The sequence below is a fragment of the Littorina saxatilis genome, unplaced genomic scaffold (genome assembly GCF_037325665.1).
Source record: "Littorina saxatilis isolate snail1 unplaced genomic scaffold, US_GU_Lsax_2.0 scaffold_1321, whole genome shotgun sequence".
Taxonomy (NCBI): Eukaryota; Metazoa; Mollusca; class Gastropoda; order Littorinimorpha; family Littorinidae; genus Littorina; species Littorina saxatilis.
In genome coordinates, this window is record NW_027126143.1 from 24,454 (window position 1) to 32,196 (window position 7,743).

The following is a 7,743-nucleotide window of genomic DNA, read 5'->3' on the forward strand; positions in this document are numbered from 1 at the left end:
ATATTTTGAGTGGAGTAGCAAAAATGCTTTAGCCATGTACTAATTATGTTATTGAACTGCTTAGCGGAGATTTCCAGATCAATCATACGGCGGTGAAAGACTGGTCTCTAGTACGGTCTATACTTACAAAATATAAAAATAAACAAACAAACCAACACAAAAAAGGTTTGTGTTGCACGTAGGATTTAAGTATTTAATTGAATAGAAAAGGCAACATCGGAATAAAAACAAATCTCGTGGTTCTCTTGTCAAGGAGTATGCACAGAATATGAAAGAAGATTGTGGAGTAGGCTGCTTTCTATTCTACTGCTCTAAATTAGCAAGAGGCAAGCTTTACAATGCTATTCACACTAGGATGCAAAGCATTCAGTGCTAAAGCTCTCAAATCACAATAGTTACAAGACAAAACACACTTCTTGGGGCTACAAGAAATGTTAATATTTGTAAGCACACAATTGGACACATTTTTGTAAATATTTTCTATTGCCTCCCTTGAATAAAACTTATTAAAAAAAATATTCTGAGAAAAAAAGTTATACTTAAAAGCAAAGCTATCAAGAAATAGGTAGACAACCCGTGTAGATACCTTTATTCTTAAGACATTTTATTTTTGGAGGATGTCACTATGCAATTTTACAGATTAAAAAAAAAAGCTTTAGATGATCTCCCTTGAACAAACATTTCTTGTTTTTACTATGTGTTAGTTTTAAGGGTATATAGAAGAACAATAAAGAAAAAATGCTGCAAATTGACTTGGACGTATTTACAATTTAATTAAACAAAATGTTTCAAATTATCTGATAATGAAATTCTACATTAAAATTAAAGCAGATCTAGGGACTTGTGCACAACATAAAACATAAGGAACTATGATCTGCATTGCTTGTTATGATGATAATGGCTGGCACCTGTCGACCGACTTGCACGCCATAATTCTATATGTTTTACTATGCGCCCTGCATGTCAATGGTCTTTCTCTGGGTGGCTCGATTCTGAGGAGATAAAGAAAATGCATTTAGTGCAAGCAGTACATAATGACAACACACATACAATTACTCAAAGCAGCTGCTGGTTTCAGAGTATTTAGTTAAAGGCCCACCCCAACTTGTTTGCCTCAATGTCGCAGATTTGGTCAGACTTTCACAATGAGTAAGATAACAAATTTAACAATGTTTTGATTTAAAAAAAAAATAGTATTCATTTTTGTTGTTTTCGGCCCCATTCACTGGGAATCTTACTCAAGGACAAGGATTTTTCTTAGGAATATTTGTATGTGAAGCTTCCAAGCCCTAGCTTCAGAAACGACCAAGAAACCCTCAATAATGGATTTTGTTGTGCATAGTGATGGCTATCCAACCGAGTGGCGGAGCACTGGTGAATCCTTTCATTCTCCTGATTGCTTGATTCTGAAATGACATTGTGGAGTTGGTAGTTATGTGAGTGTGTAGTGCCTGCTCTTCGTTGTTTAGTCGGGGGGAGGGGGGGGGGGGGTATTGAATCATATGATCATAAAGTAAGACTTCACTGTGATGTGCAGAGATTTAGTCAGGTACACAACATTGCTATGCTATCACGAAATTAGATGTTCTATCCTCTAGATGGGCTACACAACTACATCAGATGTGATGGTTGGGTTTTCGCAAGTCAGCAACATGTTTTGAAGTTCTCATTGGGTAATCACGGCTGACATCAAACACAGAAAAGGTGGAAAAAACATAAATCAATGAACTCACCTTCCCTGCATTGTGATACTAGCCATATGGGTCTGCCGAAGTAGCTCCTGCACATATTGAATTAAGTATTCATGTTATTGTTAGGATCACACTTTTTTCTGGTACATGTATATCAGACTGGAAAGTTTCTCAAGGCTTGAAGAATTCAAGAGCTTGCCTATCCCCAATAAAAAATAAAAAATTTAATATGCAAGTATTTTCAGGGTCTCAAGGTTTTAATATGAAGTCTGTTCCTCTGGGGTCATGGAGAAACAAATTACAAATGAGAACATACTGTTACACAACAAATTCCGACCAATTTAGGACACACCATAACATAACTCACAAACAAACAACAGCAATACAATAATTAGTCTGCAAATACCTAAACGTCGTTCACACTAGGTATACAAAAATAAAAAAGCACATTCAGGCAGGTTTGACAAGTAGACCATTCCAGCTACTGTTCCAGACCAAAGGCCATGTTTCCCCTTACTCTGTGATTGTAATCATAATTATTGTTTATGAATGACTTCAGTTTTTCTAAGTAAATCTCTCGTTGTAATTACTGGTAAATGCATTATCCCAATTAAGATATCCTCACATCTAACCTGCGTAAACTTCATTTCAAGGGTTTTAATTTTTTTTTAGCTGGCCAAGAAATTATAAGCATTCCTCAATTATGTTCCTGTCAGACTCAATGAGCTAATCTTATACAAAAAATTAAAAAAAGGTAGCATCTTATAATATTCTCACGTGAATTATAGCTAATCAGAAAACTAGTATTTAATTTTTTTTTAAACTCAAACTGAAAATACAGGCATGCAACATTATCCTTGCTGTTTTGTGATAACCCTTACCATCAACTATTCTATTTCATTTCCATCTTAACAGGCGTAGCACCTCTCTGGAAGCCAAAAGAACACTTTAAATCCACCCCCCCCCCCCCAGTACTGAGTAAACATTGCTGTGCATATTAAAAAACAAAAACAATGCCTGAGTCTCCAGTCACCTGTTTATGTTGTTGTCCTTGTACTTCACTTGTAGCTTAGCTGTTTAAGAAACTGTTTCTCTGATCACATGATCAAAATTCAAATACTTAATAAACCAATTTTGATTCTATTTCTTCAATAATAAGTTGAACGTCTGCATATGTAATTGCCACAATTTACAGAGTTTCTGAATAAATGCTGCAAGAAAAACCAACAGAGTGAACAGTTTGTAAATATACTAACATACCTATATTTACCTTATGACATGTGTGGTACTGCCAGTGGTACAGTGGCTGCTAAAACGTCCGTTACACCTGTCTGCATATATTAGGTGACAGCCCTGATGGAGACTGAAAAAAAGTTCCTTTGTCAGTACCCTGTGTATGAGTGTGGTCGGGTATGTTCTGGAACAATTAGAGCACTCCCTATGACCATATGTTGCACGGAGGGTAGGGGGGGGGGGGGGGGGGGGGGGCTTTTAGAGGTGTCGTTGTTGGACTGTAGTGTAGAGGCTGATTGGCAGTGCTATGGGGTGAGGGTGAAGCTGGGGCGGAGAATATATCGTATGTAATTGAATACTAATAGTAATAAGCATGATCAGTTAGACTAGAGTTAAAAACTATGTTGATCGCCAGAGACATTACATAATGTGAAATCACAAGCATGTTACTGTACCTTTCGTTTTGCCATTGAGATTGGTAGAAGGCATTGAGTGGTGAACACAAGTTGCATTGATCACTGCATCACCATGTGGTCAATCCCCTTTGATCTGCAGATTGCACCAGCACAAACCAACACTGTGTTATGATCGTAAACAGCCCACATGGCCAATAAATCTAAGAACACAAACACTAGATAGATCTAATCGGAGAGCCTGCAAACCGAGTCATGCTTTTTAAATTCAATGAAAATCTGTCTGTCAATGAAGCAGATAGATCTATCCTTGCGATTGTTTTTGCAAGCAGATAAATGTTAGAACGTCACTTATTCCGTTTTCATTCAAAAAAATTGATATTTTGCAAGATGCATTTCGTGCCAATGAGCTGAACAAACAATCAAAATCAAGCAAGTGGTACATTCTTGAAGACAAAATTCAGTCACGCAAACAAACTGAAGGGAAAAAATCTAGCTTACTGTTGTACTGATTTCGCCAAATAAATGCATTTGCATGCCGAAGTTATTCCTGCTTTGATTCCAATCATTCTAATTGATCTGAATGCAAAAAATATACGTAAACGAGCTGATCAAAATGAGTAACATTGCACCTGCCTACAGACTGTACTGCGAAAGCGAAGGTCGTCTGCGACTGGAGATTTTGAAGTCGAACAGCGTCGTTTCTTCACTCTCAGCGGTTGTCTTCATCGGAAAAGTGAAAAGCCTGACTTGCAATCTAGCGAAAGACACATTCTGTCTTTCCGTTCGGGCGTTGTTTTTGTGTACAATCTCTGAAAATGTTATTTCGAAAAAGGCGGCCGTCATTGTTGGGGTTTCCGCCTAGTGGTGTTTTAAACCGGTTTCAGACCGGAACACACTGAGGAGATGAGAACAAAATGGCAGCCCCCATGAAATCCGAAAGGTCACGGAAAAAAGTCGTGAATAGGGGTGTGTATAGGTTTCACTCGATGTGTTTGTTTGTGTGTTTGTTTGTGTTCGCATATAGATCTCAAGAATGAACGGACCGATCGTCACCAAACTTGGTGAACAGGTTCTATACATTCCTGAGACGGTCCTTACAAAAATTGGGACCAGTCAAACACACGGTTAGGGAGTTATTGGTGGATTAAGATTAAGACTGACATATTATTTGGGTGTGTGTTGGTGTTCGCATATAGATCTCAAGAATGAACGGACCGATCGTCACCAAACTTGGTGAACAGGTTCTATACATTCCTGAGACGGTCCTTACAAAAATTGGGACCAGTCAAACACACGGTTAGGGAGTTATTGGTGGATTAAGATTAAGACTGACATATTATTTGGGTGTGTGTTGGTGTTCGCATATAGATCTCAAGAATGAACGGACCGATCGTCACCAAACTTGGTGAACAGGTTCTATACATTCCTGAGACGGTCCTTACAAAAATTGGGACCAGTCAAACACACGGTTAGGGAGTTATTGGTGGATTAAGATTAAGACTGACATATTATTTGGGTGTGTGTTGGTGTTCGCATATAGATCTCAAGAATGAACGGACCGATCGTCACCAAACTTGGTGAACAGGTTCTATACATTCCTGAGACGGTTCTTACAAAAATTGGGACCAGTCAAACACACGGTTAGGGAGTTGTTGGTGGATTAAAATTATACAAGGACTTATAGAGGCACACCCCCGTTGGTCAAAGGGAAATAACCATTCTCACTGCCACCAACTGAGAAGGTTATTTCCCTTTATAGGGGGTGTTTTTCCTATCGGAGGAATTTCTTGTTTTTTACAGAGACAATACAGCTTCGTCAATCTCCGCGACAAGGAAATCGCTGACATTTTTCACGTGGAAAACGCAGTGAAATTGACAAGCCTGTATAGCTCAGTAGCGTTTGCGCTTAGCAGAAAAAAACGCGCTTTTCTGTATTCTTTTATCTCTTTTAGCTTGTTGTTAATCCAAACGTATGGCTGCCTTAATGGCGGGGTAAAAACGGTCGTACATGTAAAATTCCACTCGTGCAAAAAACACGAGGGTACGTGGGAGTTTCATCCCACGAACACAGAAGAAGAAGAAGAAGAAGAAGAAGAAGAAGAAGAAGAAGAAGAAGAAGAAGAAGTTAATCCAAACATAACGTATCTATTTGTTTTTTGAATCAGTAATTAATGATAAAAAATAAGATTAAATCATTTTCGGATCGATTACGAACCTTTTAATTTTTTTTTAGAATCTTGCATTTTTTTATGACCAAACTCATTTATCAATTATTAAAGGCCAACATCCAAAAGAATTTTTCTCCTGGAGCGACCTAAACTTGAACCCGTCGCTATTCTTGCATGTCTGTTTACTTCGTGCTGCACGCAAAAATCGAGCGACTTCCTTGCCGCGTGGATTGACGAAGCTATTTTATTCTCGTGACTGAAAACACTGCAGTGCGTGCAGTTTTTGACGAGCCGCAGGAGCGGCGACTCATATGGTCTCGGCTCGAAAGCTGTCTGTGGAGGCTGCGTGCTATAATTAGCTGACCTGCTGCGCGAGCAGTCACTGCAGAGTTTTGAGATAACTTTGTAACACGTTTTATTTTATGCTCCTCAAGAATACAACTGTGGGCAACGTGCCACGTAAAACTACACGCAACAAGGATTCAGTAGGTACCAAACATGCCTTGGTCAGAAGTAGAATGTAAATGAATCTTTATAAAGAAGTAGGCTACTTCAAACGACAGCCACAGCCACGGTTGGGTTCACGGCATCAAACCGATGCGACTCTCCGTCATATCATACACGTAATCTATCAAATAGATGACTAATAAACATGTAAACTACATGTATACGTCTATCGTCGGACATAAGAAAGGAGAGCTTCCCCCGGGCCTGTGCATGTGTTGTTCGTTGTGCGTGTGTAAATGTACACAACAAACTGACGACAAAACTGAGACAGACCTCTTTCGCTTCAGTCTTGCAGAATTTAAAGACGAATACAGGTAAATCGTGCATTATACTAACTGTTTGGTAAAAGTATCAAACGTTTCTTTTTATAAATAAGTGGCAGGCTTACAGGAATACAAAGAGGCGCAAGTTGAAAGTAATGGATATATCTCTGGAAGATGCCATCAGTCCAAGTTGTCAAATGAAATCAAAGATGACAGAAACAGAAGTTTTCCATACAAATGTTGGTGTTTCAAAGGAAGTTGGCATTCTTTCAGATAATGATATAGACGAGGTGGCTGTTTGTTATGAAGTTTCAACAAGCCAACATTCAAATGATTTTACTTCATCTACAGATTTTTTAAATTCAGCACTTTATAACTGTCATTATGAACTTGGAATCAGAGAGAGACCGTCTTTCCATTGTCATTCATGCCATAGATTTTTGTTTCAGAATCAATGTTTCACATGGCGTTCACAAGAGAGCATGCGAAGTTTCCGACAGTCTTTAGGATTTGTAAAAAAGGCCGTGTTTTGCTGTACATGCAAAAACTACCTGTCAAAAGGGAAAGTGCCTAACAGATTGCAACAACATTCCTATTTTAAGCTCAGCCACACGCCGACATTAAGTTCAATGGTACTTTCAAACTTTTTCTTCTCTTCGTCGTATTTGATTTCTTTCTATTTCATAAGTCGAGTGCATATGATTTCGGCTCGTGTTCATCGTGAGATGGACTTAGTTTCTTGTATTCTGTGGGTTCGACAGATTAACTAAATGTTGTAATTTCGCCTTACGCGACTTGTTCTCTCTCTGTTGGCAGCGTGTAATGCAGCTGGTTAGAAATTAGAGTATTATTTTGCAAAGTGTGTACCAAAAGTTTGTCATGAGCTACTTTAGGTTTGGGGTGTGGGTTGGTTTGATATTTCCTCCTTGCAGATCAAATCTGTATTCATTTTTGATGTTGTGTCTTATTTTGTGAAAGGAAACATGCAGACTGACTGAACGCATATAATTATGTAACTCATAAACACATGGGTGTAGTTATGTTCAAGAACACACACACACACACACTCACACACACACACACATACACACACACACACACATACACACACACACACACACACACACACACACACACACACACACACACACACACACACAACTGTGTAAATGTATCGTACACCTGATATATTAAATTGAAGTTCACGAAGAAATCGTTTTATTTCTGTGTCATTCAACACTGTCTATCAGACAAATTGAAACTGGTACAAAAATTCAATAATGTTGCGATGTGGAAATGGACATGATATCGCAAAAGATAGACAACGGCAAGATCATTCAAGTATGTACATGCTTGTTGATGTCTACTTAGGCGATGCTCAGAACACTAGTTAGATCTTCCGAGATTAAAAAATGACGATGATCTGTAAACAAACCAGGACAAGGAAAGAAAGACAAAACGTATT

General features: G+C 38.5%; 1 long non-coding RNA gene across 1 annotated transcript; it reads right to left on the reverse strand.

Annotated features, from left to right (window-relative positions):
- Positions 1-1,901, reverse strand: LOC138954598 (uncharacterized). Its single transcript, XR_011451906.1, has 2 exons — positions 1,734-1,901; positions 1-992 (listed from the first exon to the last, which is right to left on the reverse strand). It is a non-coding gene; the product is annotated as an uncharacterized lncRNA (long non-coding RNA).
- Positions 1,902-7,743: the final 5,842 nt, after the last annotated feature.